The sequence below is a fragment of the Camelus ferus genome, chromosome 11, assembly GCF_009834535.1.
Source record: "Camelus ferus isolate YT-003-E chromosome 11, BCGSAC_Cfer_1.0, whole genome shotgun sequence".
NCBI lineage: Eukaryota > Metazoa > Chordata > Mammalia > Artiodactyla > Camelidae > Camelus > Camelus ferus.
In genome coordinates, this window is record NC_045706.1 from 65785290 (window position 1) to 65807400 (window position 22111).

At 39.6% G+C, this 22111-nt stretch overlaps 1 protein-coding gene across 10 annotated transcripts in view; it reads right to left on the minus strand.

Moving 5' to 3' along the window:
* LOC116667320 (ral guanine nucleotide dissociation stimulator-like) overlaps positions 1–22111 on the minus strand; it is a 94827-nt gene that overhangs the window by 66508 nt on the left and 6208 nt on the right. For 2 of the 10 annotated variants that reach the window (XR_004324216.1, XR_004324209.1), the window contains exons 2-3: positions 11374–11455; positions 3469–3537 (exon numbers count right to left, since the gene is read on the minus strand). The exons of 4 other annotated variants lie outside the window; for them this stretch is intronic. The gene's annotated coding sequence lies outside the window, so the exon portion shown is untranslated. Of the gene's footprint in view, positions 1–3468; positions 3538–10754; positions 10894–11373; positions 11456–15557; positions 15619–22111 lie in introns of those variants that run through there. 4 more of the 10 variants (XR_004324208.1, XR_004324212.1, XM_032492019.1 and 1 more) reach the window with 3 other exon arrangements.

Consider the following 22111-nt stretch of genomic DNA (forward strand, 5'->3'; position numbering starts at 1 on the left):
GAAGGAGAGGAGAAAAGGGTTGGGACTGAAAAAATATTCAAAGAATAATGGCAGAACATTTCCTAAATATGGAAAAATATATAAACTTACATATCTAAGAAGCTGAGCAAACACAAACAGAATAAAACCAAAGAAATTCATAGCAAGATACACCATGGCCAAATTTCTGAAACTTAAAAGAAGTCTTAAAAGCAACCAGAGAGGAAGAATGAGTGAGCTGGAGGGGAAAAACAATTCAAATGGCAGTAAATTACTCATCAGAAACCACTGAGGCCAGAAGGAAGTGGCATATAATATAATGTAATACCTAAGCAATCACTAAAACAATCTGCATATAAGATACACTGAAACCCACTTTAGAAAAGTCAAATGGAATTATAAAAAATGTCAACTCTCCCAAAGGAAGTAAATACAAAAAAAAAAAAAAGGAGAACAATCATAAAATAAAAAAATAAAGTGACACACTTAAGTCCTAAGATATCGATAATTATCATAAATATAAGCAGTCTAAATACAACAATTAAAAATAGATTTGCAGGGTGGATTAAACAAAAAATATGATTTACACACCATCTACAAAATAACTCACTTCAGATACGACATAGGTAGTTTGAAAGTAAAGGGTGACCTGAGCAGGTTCTCAAATGTTGACAGTCTATTTGTTGAAGAAAAGTGCTGCCTTGAACACTGTGCTTCCTGAGGATTCAGAAGATTCTGAGTTGGAAGAGGAAGTGGAAGATGAAATGAAGGAGGTAGAATGACCACTTGAAGTGAGTCCACAGGTCCCTCTGACATCTTTGAAAGGGAGGTTTTATCACGATGCTGGGAGAATAATCAGGATGCCAGCTGAGAGCTCTGTCCCTCCCAAGCTTATTGTCTGGCCCACCAGAAGTAAGTACAAGTTAAAGCACAGTGAATATGAGCACATCCTTGTGGTTTACAAGGTGAAATGACAGGATGGCCGTGACAGCGCTGGTGGAAGGCTCTGAAGCAAACACACCATGACCAAGCTGGAGGCACTGGAATCTAAAAGAGTCTCTCATAAATCAGCGAAATGCCTCTGATCTCATCCATCAAGGGAAGGAGCACTCTGGCCAGACTTCCAAATGTGGGTGCTTAGCAGACTGTCAGTTGTGGGGATATGGAAAGATCTGACTCACGTATCAACATCCTTCAAGGATGTCACCAACTGAGTGACTTTGGATCCTGGAGGTTTTACCACTGACAGTGCTGAATACTACCTGAAAAGAATGAGGGTAGAGAAATCTCCTTTCATGACCTGGAAAACAGCTTACAACAACAAAACACCCTTCCCCAAATGACTAAGGTAAAACTCAAGGATGCCCCATTGTTGACCAAAGACAAGGCTAGACATTGATCCTACAAAGTCTCATTCTTTGCCTCAAACGATTAGCTGAACTGTTTTAGCCCCGTTGATCAGTTAGACAAAATGCTTGCTAGCCAAACTGTAGTTAAGCTTCTCTCCTTCCTCTAGGCCTCTGAACACTGGCCCCCTCTCAGCCTGGGCCAGCATACAGCCTCTCCTGAAAATTGCCTGGGCTCAGGGTAAAAAGTTCTCTAGCCTTGTTACTCTTCTATAAAACAAGCACTTTTTGCCTAACTCTACACACTTGCATGCTTCCTATGGCAATAATCCCTTTCCCCTTGCAACAATCCTTTCAAATAAAGTCTCTTCTTGAATGAATGAATGAATGAATGAATGAATGAAAGAAAGAAAGAAAGAAAGAAAGAAAGAAAGAAAGAAAGAAAGGGAAAAGGATGGGAAAAAAAATGTATCATGCATGTATCAATCCAAAGAAATCAGGAATGATTACATTAATACCAGACAAGCAGACTTTAGAGAATGAAAATTCAAGGGACAGAAAGATACATTACATAATAATAAAAGAGTCAACCCACCAAGAATATCTAGCAATCCTAAAGTGTACATACCAAATCACAGAGCTGCAAAACATATGAAGCAAAGGCTGATATAACTAAAAGGGGAAATTGACAAGTCTACAGTTATAGTTGCAGGCTTCAACAGACCCCCACCGGTCTCAACAATTGATAGAAAAATTAGACAGAAAATCAGCAAGAATATAGAAGAACTCAACAGCATGATCAATCAACAGAATCTAATTGACATATGTATAGAACACTTCACCCCAAAATAGCAGAATATACTTCCTTAAACTTTTTTTTTTATTGAGTTACAGTCATTTTACAATGTTGTGTCAAATTCCAGTGTAGGGCAAAAAAGTATACATTCTTTTCAAGAATCTAAAGAACTTATACCAAGATAGACCATAGCCTGATCCATCAAACATAACAAACAAATGTAAAAGAATTTAAATTATGCAGAGATTATTGTCTGATGTCAATGGAATCAAAGTAGAATTCAATTTAAAGAAGATAACAAGAAAATCTCCAAACACTTGCAAACTAAACAGCATACTTCTAATTAATCCATGAGTCAAACAAAAAAAAAATAACACATAATTTTGGAATAAGTGAGCTCAACAAGGTCACGAGGATAAAATATTAACACAAAAAATTAGTCATATTTCTATAGACCAGCAATGAACACATGGAAGCAAAAATTACAAATACAATACAATTTACAGTGGCTTCCCCCAAAATGAAATACTTAGATGTAAATCTAACAAATCATGCACAGGACTTGCATGCTGAAAACTACAAAACACTAATTAACATAGTTTTTAAAATGAGCTAAATATATAGAGAAACAATCTGTCATGGATTGAATGACTACATAGTAAAGATATCAATTCTCCCCAAACTGATAAACAAGGTTAATAAAATCCCTACCAAATTCCAACAAGAGTTTTTGTAGATAGAGACAACCATATTCAAAAGTTTATATGAAACACAAAGGAACCAGAATAACTAAAACAAATTTGAAAAAGGAGAATCAATGGGAGAAATTTCTCTACATATGATATAGCTTTATTACTCAAGAATATGTTGTATTTTCAGAAGGACTGACACATCAGTCAATGGAACAAGATAAGAAGACCAAAAATAGGTTAACAGTGCAGCCAACACATTTTTGAGAAAACTAAAAAGGAATTCAATGGAGGAAAAATCATCTTTGAAATAAACGCTGCTGGAACAATTAGGCATCCTAGGCATAAAGTTAACTTCAACTTAAATCTCACACCTTATACAAAATTAACTCAAAATTCATCATAGATTTAAATGTGAAATGTAAAACTATAACATTTAAAGAAGGTGGAATAGAAAAAAAAAATCAGTTCCTGATCATGGTGAAGAGTTCTTAGATATGACAACAAAAGCATAATCTATAGAAGAAAAGAATCAATAAATTGTTTTTTTCTTATTAAGTCATATTAGCTGCTTATATATTCTGGAGATCAACCCTTTGTCGGTTTCATTTGCAAAAATGTTCTCCCATTCCGTAGGTTGTCTTTTTGTTTTACTTACGATTTCCTTTGCTGTGCAGAAGCTTTTAAGTTTCATTAGGTCCCATTACCAGAATTAAACACTTAAGCTCTGTAAAAGAATGAAAGGACAAGATACAGACTTGGAGAAAATATTTTCAAACTGCATATCTGACAAAGGTATCATATCTGGAATTTATAAAGAACTCTCAAAACTCAACAGTAATTAAAAAAATTTTTTACAATTCAAACACAGGCAAAAGACAAGACATTTATCAAAGATACATGGCGAGCAAACAAGCACATGATAAGATATTCAACATCTCTAGCCACTAGCAGAATGGAAATTAACACCATTTCAAAATATACAGCACACCTCTGAGAACAGTTAAAACAAAAAATAATAGCAATACCAAATGGTGGCAAGGATGTAGAGAAACTCTCTCACACATTGCTAATGGAAATGTAGGAATGTGCAGCCACTCTGGAAAACTGTTCAGCAGTTTAAAGAAAAAACTAAACATACCCATTTCACATAATCTAGCAATTGCACTCCCGAGCGCTTATCTCAATGAAATAAATACTTATGTTCACACAAGTATTTATACATGATTGTTTATAGTGGCTTTATTTGTAATAGCCCAAATGTCCTGCAGTCAGTGAATGATTAAACAAATTGTGGAACACCAATACCACGGAATTCTATGCAGGAAAAAAATAACTATTTATACATGCATAACTTGCATCTCAAGGGAATTCTGGGAAAAAAAAAGTCGATCTGAAAAGTTCATATACTGTAAGATTCCATTTACATAACAACCTTGAAATAACAAAATTATAGAAATGGAAAACACATTAGTGGCTGCCAGGGGTTAGGGCTGGTGGGGCAGAGGGCGGCAGTGATGAGTACAGAGTTTCAACATAGGGGTGATGTTTATGGTGATGAACTGTACCTGCCATAAAGTGACATATAACCATACACACACATTGTATCAATGTCAATTTCCTGATGTAACCATTGTGGGAAACTGGATGAAGGGTACAAAGAACCTCACTGTATTATCTGCAAATTCCAGTGAATTTATAATTATCTCAAAACAAAACATTAAAAATGGCAAAAAAATACCCCAAAAACCAACAGTGGATTGAAAATGAGGGGATAAGCAAAACCATAACAAGTAGACTACAACACAAAAGAAACAGGGTTACTCAATGTTAAAATCAGATAAAGTAGAAGTTAAAGGCAAAAGCTTTAAATTGATAAACTTAATAATAGCACCAATCATAAAATATATAATCCATAAAAATGTATACCGGTCATTAACCTTTTTATACCAAACAACCCAGGAGTTAAATAAATAAATTAAATAACATTTTATGTAAACAATTTTAAAACATTTAAAAATAGTTCAATCATAGGAGATTTTGATATATTTATTTCTGTTCAGGTAAAGAAGATTTTAATAATAATCAAGGGAATTTGATTATGAATATATAGAATGGTGTCTATTAGAGTCCTACAGAGAATGTTTTCTTATCTATTTTCATGAAATATTTACAAAAGCAAACCAGGCAATTGATCACAAAGAAAATCTCAATGAATTTCCAGAAGTAGGGGTTGCACAGTAGTGTTCATAGTCATTATTCAACAAAATCAAATACAACCAAAAGATGACTAAAATACCATCTGAAAATTCAAAAAGAGGTCCTTAAGCTATCCCCTGAATCAAAGAGGGAAATTACATATAGATGATTACCTATAATTCAGTGAAAAGGAGACTGTTTCATACCAATGTCTATGTCTCACAACTAACACCATATTCAAGGACAATGCTTGGCTTTAAATATTTTTATAGTTTTAAAAGGCTGACTAAAAACAATTCAACCACAAAATATCATTCAGTATCTATATGAAAAGGTCTAGAAGGGAATACACAAAACTCTAACAGTTACCTCCCTGGAGGAAGTTGGGATTGAAATTGATAGTTGAAGAAGGCTTTAGCTAATCTACAATGTTTGAAGTTCAACCCTGTGTACACCCATGATTTATTCAACCAATCCATAGATTTTTTAAATAAGACAAAAGTTGATTAATACATTGCACACTTAAGGGAAACGGAAAATAAAAGATTAAAAAAATTAGAAGGAATACATAAAGTCATAGGTGATATTAAAATAATATAAAAGAATATCAAATACAGGTGAAATCAATCATAGTCAAGTAGAGTGTGGTGGCAGTAGAGCCTGGTGTGTCTCCCTAGTCCTTTGTCCATGTTTGCCAAGGTTTTTCTTAATTCCAGTAACCTGAGGACCCTTGTAGTCAAACAAAGGAGCTGCAGTGCCATAGGAAAGACAGATAAATTTGGATAACTCCTGGGCATATATCTGGAGGGAACTCAAATTTGGAAAGGTACATGCACCCCAGTTCATGGCAGCACTATAAATAATAGCCAAGACATGGAAACAAACTAAGTGTCCGTCAACAGAAGAATGGATAAAGATGTGATATATTTATATAATGGGAGAGTACTCAGCCATAAAAAGGAATAAAATGTCATTTCCAAGCAACATGGATTAACCCGGAGATCATCATTTTAAGTGAAGCAAGCTAGAAAAAGAAAAATACCATATGATATCACTCATATGTGGAATCTTAAAAAAAAAGAAAAAGAAAAAAGAAGAGACTAATGAACTTATCCACAAAACAGAACAGACTCACATAGTAAATAAACTTATGGTTACCAGGGGGAAGGGGGTGGGAAGGGATAAATTGGGAGTTTAAGATGTGCAAATACTAACTACTATATATAAAATAGATTAAAAAAGCAAATTTCTCCTATATAGCACAGGTAACTATATTCAATATCTTATAATAAACTATAATGAAAAGGAATATGAAAACAAATATATATGTGGATATTTATGACTAAAACATTATACCATACATCAGAAAGTGACACATTGTAACTGACTATACTTTGATTTAAAAAATGGGATAACTCTACCTAGGTTTAAATTCCAGCTCCAACACTTAGCAGTTTTGTGGCCTGGACAAGTCATTAAACACTCTTCATTTCAATTTGGTTTTTTTAAAATTAAGATAAAAATAAGAATACTTCACAGAATGGCTGTGAGGATGAATTTTGACCACTTATATGAAACCATAAGGTATATATTTACACACACATACATTCACATGTACACACACAAATGTGTGTTTACGTGTGTGTATATATATAAATGCTTTAAGAGATACAGGAAGGGTTGGGTTGAGACTATTAGTGGTGATCATCTTGGGATGGTGTGAATTCAGGTGTTGCCTACCCCTTTACAGAAAACAGGAGCAGGATAACTTTCTGGTTGTCCCTGTGTCCTCTGAGCAGTAGTTCCCGGGAAGTGATGCCTGCAGTTGTCCTATGGGCTCTTGCGAGTGGAGGATGCTCTAGGGAGAGGCGAGCACACTTTTTCTGTTGGCACCACTCGAGCATCACTGAACTTGCCCCTGAGAATTGTCCCTGAGAAATGGTATATTTTTTTCCCCACATCTGGGGTCATGTCAGAGGCACCCATGCTGTACTCTAAATACCTCAAAGGCAGCCTGGGGCCTGCAGTCAAGTCAGGCAAATGGTTGTTTGGGTGCCAGTCTCCCTAGGGGCATTCTTGGAAACTCTGGCTGAGTCCTCAGAACCTGGTGTCCCCTGTGACCCAGAACCAGGCAGGAAAGACTGTCATCAGAACCCAGGTACCAGTACAGGCCAGAGGTCATGCAGAGGCTGGAAGAAAGAGGCCAGGATGTGGATGGCTGAGATTGTGTCCTTTTTAACCTTAAAAGAAAATCCAAGTGTCTTTCTGCAGGCCCTTAAAGAAGTAGAAAAAAACCCTAAGAAGCCTTCACTGACACTAAGTAATACTTCAGTTAAAATTCAATTGTCAGTCAAACTGTTTTTCCAACAAACCAAGTTCAATGAAATGGAAATATCCTACAATCTATTGACTCTTTTGAGAAACCACAGACATCCTAGGAAGCAGATAGGCTGCAGGGCAGGAATGGAACCACCCTGGATGGGGAACAGAGATGTGGAATGTGCTGGCAGAGGTACTGGGGATTAGTTTCCTGGAGCATAAACCCACCAGGTGAGTCACAATCAGCCAGCTCCTCAGTAATCAGAGGACCATCACACAGGATAAGAAATAAGACAGCACCTGTAAGAGAATGTCCACTTACTGACTCCTGTGTTTGTGTGGAGGTGACTATTCTTCAAGGGGTGTGCATGATTATGTGTGCACATGCACTATATGTGAATAATTTTTGTGACTCATTTTTTTCACTTAGTAGATCTTAAATATCTTCCCTTCTGCATAGGTATAGATTAACCCAATCTTCCTCAGCTCCTGGGAGAATTAGGGGTTCCCTGCAGGGCCGAGTCATCGGGTTGGTGCTTCCTGGTATATGGTACACACCACAGTCAGCCAAGATTCCCTGTGTCCCTGTTCACTAGGGCTCAAAGCCTGCAAGCACATCATCCTCCTCCTCCACACACAGGCTGAACAAAAGGGAAGCTCAGCAAGCCATTAGCAGAGTCCCCAAAGTCCTTCCCTCTGACCATGCTTTCTGCATGGTCCCTAGCGCTCCCAGCCTTGCTGCTCTAAGCTGGGTGGTTTATGGGCTCTCTGGGGAAACCCATCCCTTCCCTCTCAGTGCTTAATCCTGAAAATCTGGAAATCACTGGCTCCAATGCCATCAGTCTCCTATCATCCAAAATTTCCTTGATGTCTTGGGACTATCTACTGGCATCATTTTCAGTCTTCCAACTGCTTTGCAGACTTTTTCCAATTTCTTCATCTCAAAGATAAACACATGGACCTAATTTACTGTTACCAAATCCAAGCTCCTACTGCTTGCTGCATGTCAGGCTGATAAGTTGAGAGACAAGATTGTTAGGGACAAGGAATAGCGACTTTATTCAGAAAGTCAGCAGTCCAAGAAGATGGTGGACTAGTGTCCCAAAGAACCATCTTGCCTGAGTTAGAACTCAGGATTCTTCTATACTAAAAGAGGAGGGAGTAAAGTCAAACATTTCCTGTTTCCAGTCAGCCTCCAGAGGGGATGTGTTAATTTCTTCCTTCCTGCAGGCATTCACAGGTGGGCCTGGTCAGGATGTTTCCTGTGAGCTAAACAAAGGTATTTTAGCTTAACATCCATTACCTGGGAGGTAGGGTTCCCAGGGATGGGCCATTATGTATAACTTAAGAGTACAGGCAACATCCCTTTAGTGATTAACTTACAGAAAAAGTAATAGAATACAAAGGTGAAAGTAAAAGAAACATCCAATATGGAGTCAGACTTGTTCTTCCCTGTTACATTACGATTGTGAAACTGGAAAATGTGGATTCTTAAAGCAACATGGGAAGACAGAAGAGCTAGTTCAAAGATTCAAACTCATGAAAGAACATGATGTAGCCAGAGAATCTTAAGAATGTGGGATTTGCAGATACTAACTACTATCTATAAAATAGATAATCAACAAATTTATACTGTATAGCACAGGGAACTACAGTCAGTATCTTGTAGTAACATATAATGAAAATGTGAAAACAAATATATATACATATGTATGACTTAAACATTATCCTATACACCATAAATTGGCATAACATTGTAAACTGAATACACTTCAATTAAAAAAAAATGTGGGTGGCAGAAAGAGCAGAGGAGACTGGGAATGTTCACTCAATAAGCATTTACAGAGCACCTTGTGGGTGCCAGGCTTCTGCTGAGTGGCAGAGGATGAAGTGCAAAGGACAGCCAGGTGTCAGACAGTGCAGGACCCTTGCACGAACCACGTGACATATCTTCTGTGGTGTTAGGGTCTTCTGGAGTGGCCCTTATGACATGATGATAGATATCTCTGACCAGACCCTGCAGCACCATGGGGACCAGGCTGCTATTCTGGTCCAGCTTTACGAAGTGGGAAAAGCAACCACAGAGGTCACAGTCCTTGGCCAAAGAAAGAGCTCAAATAAGTGTGAAATCTGAGTAAAACACAACTATTAATTTTTTTAATTTAAAAAACTTCATTTCATGTTTTACTGATATAATTGACATACAGCACCATATAGATTTATAGATTTAAGGTGTACAGCATAATGATTTGACTTACATACATCATGAAATGATTACCACAATACATTTAGTGAACATCTATCGTCTCATGTAGATACAAAATAAAGGAAAAAGAAAAAAATTTTTCCTTGTAATGAAAACTCAGGATTTGCTCTCCTAACAACCTTCATATATAACATATAGCAGTGTTAATTACATTAATCATGTTCTACATCACATTCCTACATTTACCTTGTAACTGGAACTTTGTACCTTTTGACCACCTTCATCATCATACAAAGATATTACATTATTATTGCCTATATTCCCCACACCATATATTTCATTCCTGTGACTCATCAGTAAAACTCAATTTTTAAATAAAATTATCAGATCAGATTCAAACAGCGAGCACTTAAGAGCAAGAAAGTATGAAATAAGAAAATGCTGCACTGGGCACTTTTTTGTACGGATGAGAGTTATGGCCATTGTGTTTTTGGTGCCTCAGAAGAATTATCAATAGCCAAGGGAAAGGGATTTTCCCATATGCTCTTTCAAACACACACACACACACACACACACACACACACACACACACACACACTCATTTTAACACTTGATTTTTAAGATGTCCCAAAATTTAAAACAAAGCAGTTACTTGGATAGAGACGTGGAATGTGCCAAGTTTTCACCAGCAGTGAGTTACACCAAAGGAGCCAGAAGTATGAACATGTGAAGCAGCTTCAGGACACAAACCAGGAGTCTGACCCTTGGTGGAGAGAGCAGGTCTCCCTCAGAGTCAGGCGCCTGGGAGGACAGACACGTGAGGGTTCCCATGGAGGAGCCCAGCTTCACTAACTGGACAGAATACTCGGATGCAGGATTATGAACAGCCACCCCTCCTGGTGTGCCCAGAAGTCTCCTTCCATAGACAGGCTCCAGTGCCCAGCTGCGAGGAGGGGGAGCTCTGGAAAGTCAGGAGAGCATTCTTGTTTCTCATCCAGGCTGGTCTCTGGGACATGTGGGGTGGGAGTCAGATCTGGAGGGACATGTCTTACTTTACCATGAGTCTTAGGAGGAGCCTTCTCCAAAGGAACGTGAGGATGGTCAGGGCTAGAGACCAAGTCCCTGGAAGGGAAGACAAGAGGCAAATCTGGAGGCAGATCTTGGTGGCTAAGTGGCACACCCCCTTACTTCATCTGGGGACCATTCCCATCGCCACTTACCTCCCCTGGTGGATCACTTGACAAGCTTCCAGGCAGCTCTGGCCCCATGCTCTGCCTCTCCCTGAGACCCACTAATTCACAGAATTCCCCAACTGGAGAAAATGCACAGGAGTATGAAACCTAGTCAGAGGTATGACACAGGTCAGGGTTCACTTTCATTTCATCTTTACAATTTAATTCCCCTCTTACCTACCCCCCGGTATACAAGGAAATCAGACATTTCTCTCATTAAGGGTCCCCCATCCACAGGGCTCCTGTTTCCAGAAAAAAATAAAACATCAAGCTAGGAGAGAGTTCAGGATTCCACAGTCATGATGTCTTCTACCTACACATGATTCATTCTTGTCCTGGAGATAATCAAAGGTAACCCACTTATAAACAGTGCTGCCACAGAAGCAGAACCAGGAGGAAGTGTGGGAACAGGTGTTCTTGTGGCCAGGTGCTGTTTCACCATGCTTGGAGAGCATTTGCAGTAGGATGAACAATCAAAATACATACATATTTATCAATTCACTTATATATTCATTGTTCAATCAATAGCTATTTTCCAAGCATGTTGGACACCGAGGGCAAGGAAGAGACAATTAATTCATTTGACAAATACACACTGAGCACTTACTATGTGCCAGGCTCTGTGTTACGGGCTGGGGATCAGAGGTGAGTAAGACTAACAAGCGTCCTTCCTTCACACAGCCTGCATTCTGTTGGGGAAGACAGGCAATGGAGAAGTGAACACACAACTAAGCAAGATACTGACCCACGGGGAAGTAACAGGGCAGTGAGAGGATAGTAACTGGGAGAGGCTACTTTGGAAAGGATGGCATTGCCTCTAAAATCTGATGGCTGAGAGGGAAGTAGTCACATAAAGAGCCAAGATGAGCATTTCAAGCCTAGGGAACAGTATAAACAGACGTGGGAAAGGTCACAGTGTGTTCACAGTAATGAAGGGAGCTGGCTGGGTACCAAGCAATGAAGAATGATGCTTGCATGAGGCTGGAAAGCAAGGGAGTGGCAGGTGTGTGGGTCTACTGTAGGGGTGGTGGGCAGTGACTGAGCTTTAAACAGTGGAGAAATGGGCCTGGAGGCACGTTGGCAAGGTTGCTCTGCTGTTGTACGGTAAGTGGTTGGAGGAGGAAAACAGAGACAGGCAACTCAAGGGAGAAGGGGAGACAAGGTGGTGCTTTTCCATGGAGGCTGCTGATGAAAACAGAGACATGGAGGAGCATGGGGTGTATTTGGATCTGACCTTGGATTCTTTGTGGAAAGAGAGGTGAAAGAAGACTACGGAGCCAAACTCTTAGATGCTTTATTGATCAAATAATCGATAGCAGTGACCCTTCCTGAGATAAGGATGCCAGGGGAAGGCTCAGGCTGGAAGGTGGGGAAGGAGGGTTGTCAGTCCCTGCCTTGAAGGAGCTGAAATGTTAAGTTATGGTGCTAGACATCCTCTGTGGGTGGGTGTGAATGTGATGTGAGTACATATTGGAAAAGCTGTTGTTCATCGGTCCACACAGCTTACTTCCTTACTCCCAGTCTGGTTCATTCAGACTCCCACTAAAGACTAGTGATACTTTACGTAGCCATCTGTCAAAAAGCAGTGACAGAGAATATGGAATGGGGCTCTAAGATTCTGCTTTTCAGAGATTCATCCTGGACTTATGAGTACAGCCAAAGGGAAACTGGAGGAGCAATGTCTGTACTCCTTGAAGAACCATGTATTTTCCCTTAGTTCTCCACAGTAAGAAAAGGACCAACACACTGACTTCTTCCAAGTTAGATCACAGACCTAGCAGCAATAGGATGATTTATGACATTAAGGGGCATTGAAAATGAATGTAGCTGTTTTCCAGGAGATGGGGCTGCCCATGCCTCACCCCGCAGAATAAGGTATGGCTTCAGAGGTGGTGATGTCTCCAGAGCCCTGCAGTTAGTATATGAACCCATCCAAGGTTCTGAAGGACTCTCTGTGGTGAATAGACCATCGTATTTTACACAAAGCACAGTGTTTACAAGGGAATCTCAGAGAAAATTGCAAAGCATACACTTTTAATATGGGTAGGATCTTGTTTGCTGAGACAAGGGGAAAAAACAATAAATAATACCAATGTCACTAACACAGGATTACTACACCTCTTTGCCCTCCAAAAAAAAATGTTCTGGCAACATAAAAGACTTACACTCCCCCATCTCCCATATTTGTGCCCCCAGGAGACCCAACCTGCAACTCTATCATGTGAAAATTGGGGCATGTTTGGAGTCTTTCATTCAGAAAAAATGCAAAGTTGGTATCCATCCTGGTCAGATGATGAGACTCTGTGCATGAAATGTTAACCATGAAGTTCACTTCCTTAGAACTAATTTTAATAAAATTACAATTAATTTGCATTTCCAAAAAAATTAATTATTATTATGTGTCTTCATTTGGACTCCAGTCACACCTGGGGACTGTCTAATGCTCCAGGTAGTAAAGGTGCACCTGCATTTGTGAGGTTATATCTGGACCCCCAAATTTGGGGGACCTCATGCAGATTTAGCCAACAGTCATTCCTTCATGATAAAGTTATGATGCTATGGAACTAAAAAGCCACTGCTGTGTTGTAATGGCTTGAACAAATTTGATGAGAGAGGAACTTCCCACTACAGGGAGCAAATGCTGTGTTTGTTACCTTGCAACAAACGGAGAAAGTGCTATAATCTGCTGAAACACAAAGCACAGTCTCACCTCTTATGCAATTTGGAATTCTGGATCTACTAAGCCTTATGTTATGTATGGATGTATGCTTGCCAAAGAGACAATTTTCAATGTGAAATGGGATCTTGTGTTCTGGACCTGGTGCATTAGTCTTCATGGCCATATATAAATGCTAGCTAGATTTTAAAATTTGAGGGACAAAGGCAATCATGGGATGTTAAAAAATGCAACCGTCTTTCTAAGCCTCTGATCCTACATCTTTTGCTTCGTGCCCAGATGGAAAGCACATTTTAACAGCCACACATACTCCCCAGTTGCGTGTTTATAATGGGTACAAATTTTGGTATTATGCTAGCCCTATCCTGGCAACCACTTTTGGATGGACTATTTCCAATAAAAACAGTTTCAAGCAAAGTACCCAATTAGGAACATACATTTGCAATGGTTGATAGATTCCCAGCTTTAAGAAATAAACTAATCACCAGTTCCAAGTGGCCTGAGAACAAACCATGCCAGAATAAGAAAATCACAACCAGGAAATGATAAGCCATTATCAAGAATGACCCTTAAAAAATCAAAAGAAATACGAGGGTAAAAAACTGCAGAGCAGGAAGCAGGAAGTGACAAGAACCAAGATTGGCATCCACCCCTTGCCCCACAGGAGCACACCACGGACAGAACACTGCATCTCAGTCAACATCTGGAGACCGTGAGACCGATGAAATATTCAAGGTCCTAAAGAAGAGTGGAAAGCAACTGAACCTTGAAAGAACAAGCAGCCACTGAAACAAGGCTAGAAAAACAATGACTTGGAGAAAACTTAAAAAAAAAAATCACCCCTTCTGCAGGAGATGGAAGATTTGAAATTGGTTACGTTGAAGATTCACAGAAGGCAAGTTGTTAGCGTAAGCCAGTGGAAACACATCCTATGTGAAAAACCCTAGGGAGCCCCAAGTGTCACCTGGCCACCACATACCCACACTTACTGCTTATCTATAACTCAACAATTTATCCAAGCTTCAGCATATATCTGAAATTAGTTAATATTGTCCACTAAATTGGCTTTTCCTGTCTCTCAATACATGTTATAAAAAAAGAGATGAGAATTTCTTACCTAAGCCCGAGAGCCTGAGAGTCAAATATCTTTGTTACTCAGTATGACTTACCACATATGAATAAAGGCATTTTAAATTTAAATAAATGTATCCTATTAGATTGGTTAATAGTAGTGCAAAATAAGCCAACTGAACAAAGTTTGTTTAACTTTAGAGTGAATCTTAGTTTCTTTCTCCTGAATTTGTACTCAGCTGATCAGTATAAACTCAATAGAGTAATTTTGTAGAAAACTGAATTGCTTTATAGTCCACTTCCTTTGGGAATCTTTAAAGTTTTGATTTTTTAAACCAAGACTCTGGCTTTGCTCTATCCAATGAGGACCCCCAGAAGAGCCTGAATATATACATACATAGGTGTCATTTCTCCTCACAAAAAGGCATCTAGGTGATCTCTTTGGTGGCCTGGAATAGTCAGAAATGGAGTTGGACAAGGAATTCTGGTGTATGAAGCCTCCCATTTATTTATGTATCTGTATTTGTGTCTCGCATGAGCTAAGGTTTGTCTAAACATAGTCAAGATATATATATATAAAAAATCTCAGGAAGGATCTTAATAAGTTTCTAGTAGGTAAAAGAACTAAAAAACAAACAAAAATGGAATCTACTTAAAGTAGTAGAACACAGAGAAGAGAATATGATGTGGTAAGATAGGGACACTGGCAGAAACTGGGGAAATGGGAGGGAGGGCTGCCCTCAGCTCCTGACTGGTAATGTCACTTGGAGAGAAAGCCTGAGAAAAGCTGTGTCTCCTCCAGCTTTCTCCAAGTTCACCGTGGTCTGGACACAGAGATGCTCTGCGGAAGCAAGTCTCTGGGAAGCATCTGGCAGAGGCTGAAGTTTGTGGGGAGGGTACCATCTGCCCGCAGAGTGGTAGGTCTTTGGTGGTTTGCCTCTGTCTTCAGTTTTTATCTTGAATACAAATTTGCACTGTTGCAGGACACAGGATTTCTTTTTCAAACTTTATGGAGCGGACCCAGGGTACAATCCATGCTGTACCTCATTCTGGAGAATGATGCTACTGTCCCCAGTGGGCAGCAGGAGGCTGTGCTCAAACTTCCTAACACAGAAGCAGACTGTGTGACCTGGCAGTGTGTTCCTAAGTTCCAGCTCTTCATTGCTGCATTGATGATGACCAGGCAAATAGGATGCTGATGTCACAGGACACCTTCAGGCTGAGGTCACTGGGAACTAAATGGTTACTTAGAGCAAGAGTTGCTGGGAGAGGTGGGAATCTCTCCCATAGGGAAAAGGTGATTCTTGTGGATGAAATAAAGGCTCTAAGGGCAAAATTTCTTGCCATTGCCCAAGGAGGAATAATAGAAGCAAAGGAATAAAGAAATGAAAATATAAATAAAGATAATAATGTTATTAATAGTAATACATAAAATATTGTTTATATTGTTATAATTTATATTATATAATATATTTATATATAATACTTTATTATAATTATATTATTATTTTATAATAAAATAAAAATTAAATAGGAATAAGTAAAAAATAAAAATAGTAGAAATAAAGAAACAATTAGGGTTTTTTTCCCTGTATATCTTAGAATAACCAAGCCAGTCACTGGCATTGGTTTCCCAGGACAGAACCTCTGATGAGGTGATCCAGGCACCCCGTGGAAAGCAAAGGGCAGCTTCTACTGAAGGAAATCAGGCCTTTCCTCCAGTCCTGGAGAAAGTCTTGGAATTCCTCCTTGCATTGCTGTAGCTCTATGACCCATATCCTTTCCTTAATTCCTTGGCTGAAAAATGTGCAGGAAAAGCCTTTCTTTCCCTCAGCTCCTGGAAAACTATCTGACATCTCATTCCTGTCATCCCTGTAGCCAGATCCGTTCTCTGGGAGAACCTGATTGAATAGCTTGACCAACAGATTTATTCTCAGGACTGAAATCAAAGATAAAGGAAGGGGCTGGGAATGCGAAGGAGAGTAAGAATTATGTTACACTCAAAACCACATTGAACTTTATGTGTTCCATTTGTGGTTTGGATGGGGATGGAGGTAGGGGAGGAGAGGAAAGAAGGAGGTTTCTGCCTTCACTTCTGCTCCACTCCAGCTGAGAAACCATACAGTAGTGGTCCAACATATCTGACTCCTCATGCTGCCCAGGACATTGGTGGGGGCATGGCGACCCAGGTAGCATATTTGTCATTCATACTCTTTTAGATTCAACATCACACAATCCGAGGAATCTGCTCTCTATCCATTCTGTAATTAGAAGCTGTCATTTTGTTCACATACAGTTTATAGAGTCCTTTCACATTTGTTCACTCTAATCAGTTCAGTGAGAGACAACCTGGGGAAAGCACCATGGGAGACTCTGAGGTCGTTTCCACTGATATACATATATGTTTTATAGTAACAGCTTTAGGATAAGAATCAAATTAAGGATGCATTATGCAACTGAGGGGGCCAGAGCTAGAATAAATTATTTAGAAATCAGAAGCACTGATCTGCTCTGGGATGCTATGGATATTTCCGCTCCTTGGAGGATGGTATGAGAGCTAATACAGTTTGATTTCTTTCAGTGTGGAAATGATTACACATGTGTAGCTGAGCTATTCAAAAATAGCAACTAAGAGCACATCTGATATAAACCATATATGTCCCAATATGAAAGGTAGTATAACCATTATTTCCTTGGAGTAGATATGGAGGGAATGTAACCCTGAGCATTGGTTACTATGTCCATCATTTCCTTCATAATCACAACCCAATATACAATTTTCCACCATTTAATTATATAAATGTCTTTTGGTAAATAGTTGCTTAATTCTGTTGAATCATGTTTATGACCAGTGTGTAGTGAAATAGAGAGTATAAATTATAAAATATCAGAAACTTCAAGCACATGGTATATGTCACAGGGAAGAATAAAAATGTAGAAAAGGATTTTGCTATTAAAATCAATTGTCATCAGTATGTGGAATATTTAAGAAGATACTCAAGCATAACAAGGTGAAAAATGGCCTTGAGGAAACAGATCTTCCTTTGCTGGGGAGGTGCAAACAGAGAGCAAGTGAGGCCTGCCACAGACTTTCCACTAGGACCCTGTGGACTGCTACATCGCCTGGAATGAAGACAAATGGTTTTCTAAAGCTTAACACTCCAAGGTCATGTGATTTATCTTGATATCTGCATCCTGAATATCATCTCCTCTAGAGCCTGATGGACCTGCTTGTTTCATAGAGTATAGGTGACAGGGTTCAGCAGCGGGGTCACCACCGTGTTCACAAGGGCAGCCTTGCCTGTTGGAGCCCAGCCTGTTTGTTTCCTTTGGTTTCATGTATATAAAAACACAGCTGCTGTACATCAGAGAGAGGACAATGAGGTAAGAGGAGCAGGTGGAGAAAGCCTTCTGTCGCTCGTTGGCTGATGGGAGTTGCATGACTGTGATTACTATGTTGCTATATGAAATGATGGTTATGAGGAGGGATGTCAAAAGGACACACAAATCAAGGACAAAGTGCAACATTTCAATAGATTTGGTGTCAGGACAGGAGAGATGGACCATGAGGCTAAGGTCACAGAATAAGTGAGGGATCACATGGAGGCCACAGAAGGATAACCGGGAAAGCTTCACCACTGGACCAGTGATGAGACTGAAGCCCAAAGCAAAGCAGGTGGTGACCAGAGGAAGCAAGTCCTCAGGTTCATGATGGTTGGGTAATGCAGAGGCTTGCAAATGGCCAAGTACTGATCCAGAGACATCACAACTATGAGGAGGAAACCTGCTACTCCCAGAAATAAAAAGATAAAGTCTCATATGAAACAAGCATCAAAGGAAATTGTTTGCCTAAAAGAAAGATGATCAACAATTTAGGAATAACAGTACTTGTGAAACAACACTCAATGAAAGAGAAAGTGCTGAGGAAAAAGTACATGGGTGTCCGGAGTCTGGAGTCAGCACAGGTGACGGTGCCTATGAGTGTACTGCCTGCAATGGATGCCAGGTATGCCGGCAGGTGCACCAGGAAGAGGACTTTTCCCAGATGCTGGACAGCAGGAAACCCCTCCAAAGTGAATGCTTGGACAGCTGTCCCATTCCCCGTTTCCATGGACATCTCTTTCCACAGCAGCAACACCTGTGGATCTTAAGCTACAATAAAGACATCACAGTGAGCACAAAGGATTTGAGCATAAGACCAAGCTATCTGACTACCTGAGAAGGTGGCTTCATGGATTGTAAAGTAGTCCAGTCAGTTGGTTATTGAATCAGACGGACCTGCTTTAAATACTAGTTCAATACTGAGTTCTAATCCCTGAGAGAGAGGGTATCTTTGGAAAATTATTTAACCTTTGTGAACTTCATTTTCACCCCATGTAAAATGAAGATGACAGGATCTACCTGTTCATGTACTTGTGAAAATTAGGTAAAATAAAGCACGTAATTCACTTGTCATATGATATCAATGATTTCTATGTGCTCTTCAAAGTATAATTTTAATATTTAAATCATAGTCTATTCTTAAAAATAGCATAATGAGTAGGCAGGGTTGTTCACATTTGTATCCTTATCAAACACTTAACTGTGTTTTACAATACTACCAATTTATAAATAAAGACAATAGTAATATACCAATATTCACTTTGAAAATCCCTTGTACAAAATGCAAAAATCCTAGGTTCAAATTATCATCATCTTCTTCCTCATCCTCACCATTTGCTGAGGACTCTACTAGTGCTTGGGATTATACTGGTCACTGAAATTCAGTGTTTCTATTACTCTTTACAATAATCATGAGTGTTAGTTTGCCCCTACCCCTTCTGCTTAAGGACAATTAGAGGCTTAGAGGAGTTCCAGAGAGGTTATGTCACACAGCTGGGACTTTAACTAATTACGTCCGAATCCAAAGCCTGTGCTGTTTCCAAATGCTGCAACACAATATTTAAAATAGAAACAAATCTCTTGGTGATGATCTCTTACCCTTAAGTGAAAGTTTAGCTTTATTTATCTTTATTTTTCTATTATTCAGTTAACCTAATTGATGAATTACTGACCCACAGAATGACATAGGCCTTAGAGTTGTTCTAGTTTACTATAATCAGTCTAGAGAAGAGTCTGGAGACCAGGGATGTTGGGAGTTTCTCCATGATACAATATAAGTTGTAAGCCTAGGATTTACTCCAGTCTTCTGAGGCCCCATGCTGGTAGGAAAGAGAGACAGGGGAGTGACAGTAGTTCACAGGATTAGAAAGTAACCTCGGCACTTAAGAGGTTACTTAAGAAAGTAACCTCCGGGACATAGCATTCATGCATTTACTTTTACATCAATGCTCAATGAACATTCTCTTTCTCTCCTCAGTCCCCTCAGTAAATTACTTCTCTTATGATGCCTGTTTGGCTGTAGCATCTCGATACTAAGGTGAAAATCTACAGTGTGGAGTGTCTTCCTTTCTAACCTGCCATGGACTAAGTTCTCAGAAGTGATGTTCATGCAACCAAGCTGCTCCCCCTAGAGTGGCACTGTCCCCAGGGTAGCCTGGAGGAGCTGCTGCTAATGTTTCAGTGACAGCAGGAGATCCTCCAAGTTACCACTGTCCTGGCCCAGGCACACCAGAGTCACCTCAGGGGGGAACAGGGCTTCCTCCTCTTGCAGTCATTCTCTTCCAAGAAATCAACAGCTTTCTCTGCACTGAGGGGAAGGAGAGGAAAAGGAAACTGTATTTGTTACAGCCTGTTGTTCCAGAGTGGGGTGAAGATGCCTCCTATGTTCTCAGTGTTCCTGGCTGGCAAAGCCCTGTTTTAATAACCCAGAATTTTTCATAGGCAAAGGTCACATGGCAGCTTTGACCCCTGAAACCTAGAAAAGGAGCAAATGGGTTATAACAGCCACACTTCACTGACCCCAAATTCTGGGTGAAAGCTTGATTCTGGGACTAATCAAGGTTCTAGGGACTAATTAAGATTCTGATGGAAGTTCTGCCTGTGCCTCCCTCAGTAACAGCTCATCTAATATACAACAGTGTTGTCCTCCAACTACACCAGCTAATGGGAGCAGGCAGCTTCTTCTGAGTCCAGCCCTGGGAGATGCTGAGACAAGTCTCCTTCTGCAGAGGTACATCATTTTCTTGGTCACATCTGCTCCAAGACACCTTCAATTGCACTCCATCTGCCATTATATCCTCACCTTTCTGTTTCTAAGTATCCTTGTTTCACTGAATCAATGATGAAAAACTCCAAACATATAGTCCTAAGGCCCCTGTGATAGTTTTCCTACAAGACTGTGGTCACTGTGCAGGATGTACCCAGTGAGCAGAGAGCACAGGCTCTCAAACCTCATTAGGAGCTGAAGGGACCAGAGGTAGAAAGCAAAGGCAGGACTGGTGCTCAAAGGACAGCTATTGGTCACTGTTGAGAATAAGGGTTATTGGCACAATCTTTATGTTTATATTTCCATTGTTTCTGGTAATACGGGCCCAGATTTCCACAGTGTTTCCAGGATAGAAAAAAATTTCAAGATTTGAAAGTCAGCCAGGGTTCTTTAAAGAAATTATATGACAATTTCCCATGGGTTCCTAAAATCCCAATTTGCATGTTGCTAATGATTCCGAGTAGAAGTCCAGACTACAACTTTCTATATGTGACGTGTACATTAAGCCAGAGCATAGAGGGTAAGAGAACATTTCTGTCAAGAAAAAAAGCTGGATTATATTTAGACTTTCATCAGGCTTTTGGAAATGATGGTTCCCAAGGAAGGAGATGGGGGAGGGGGAAAGCCACCTTCCTCTCTTAACTATTCTTCAAGCCTCTACCAACATTTTAATTTTTTTTCATAGGATTATATTTGTCTGAAGAGTATTTTGGTTGTTCCTGCCTCCAAGCTCTTTGGAAAAGGGAAGCATATGCTTCTTCCTCTTCAGGGGAAAAAAGGAACACTAGGTAGTTTGTGTGATATCTCTAACCTGGCCTGCATCTCTATAAAAGAATCTGTAAAGTGGATCCCCTGATTACTTCTAGAGCAGAACAAGAAGGGAGATATAAGAGCTCCATGGTGGAAAAGCTGTTGCCATGGCAACCACTGGCTTGGAAGGCTGCTTCTCTCCCTGGATACCCCAGCTGGGCTGCTGCAGCAGGACTGACTTATTTTTTGTGGCCTCTGGCTTCCCATCAAAAGCCAAGAAAGACTAAACTCCCAAAGTGTATTTGCAGGAAACACTGGGGTATATGGTAGCTATCTGGAAATCTGTTCTGCCTAAATCGTCCCTTACCTATCTTGATCATATCAAGTCAAAGCAAATGTCATAGAAATTTTCATGCGTGTTCACTGAATCCCATCTTCCCAGAAATGAACAAAATTATTTTTGTAACATTTGTCTATCTAAACATTGTTTTCAATCCAGGTCAAACCAAACCTGGTCCTCATTGTCATATTTTCAGTTAGAAGGTGGGGGATATAAAGAATAATAGGAGATGAATTATAGAAGCTGGAACAACTTGAGACTCTACAAAGTAAAGAAATGTTTTAAATTTTCCTTGGTCTATGTTTTTCTTTTCTGGATAGTGTCTTCACAGTCCTCCAACAATCACTATTTTTACACTT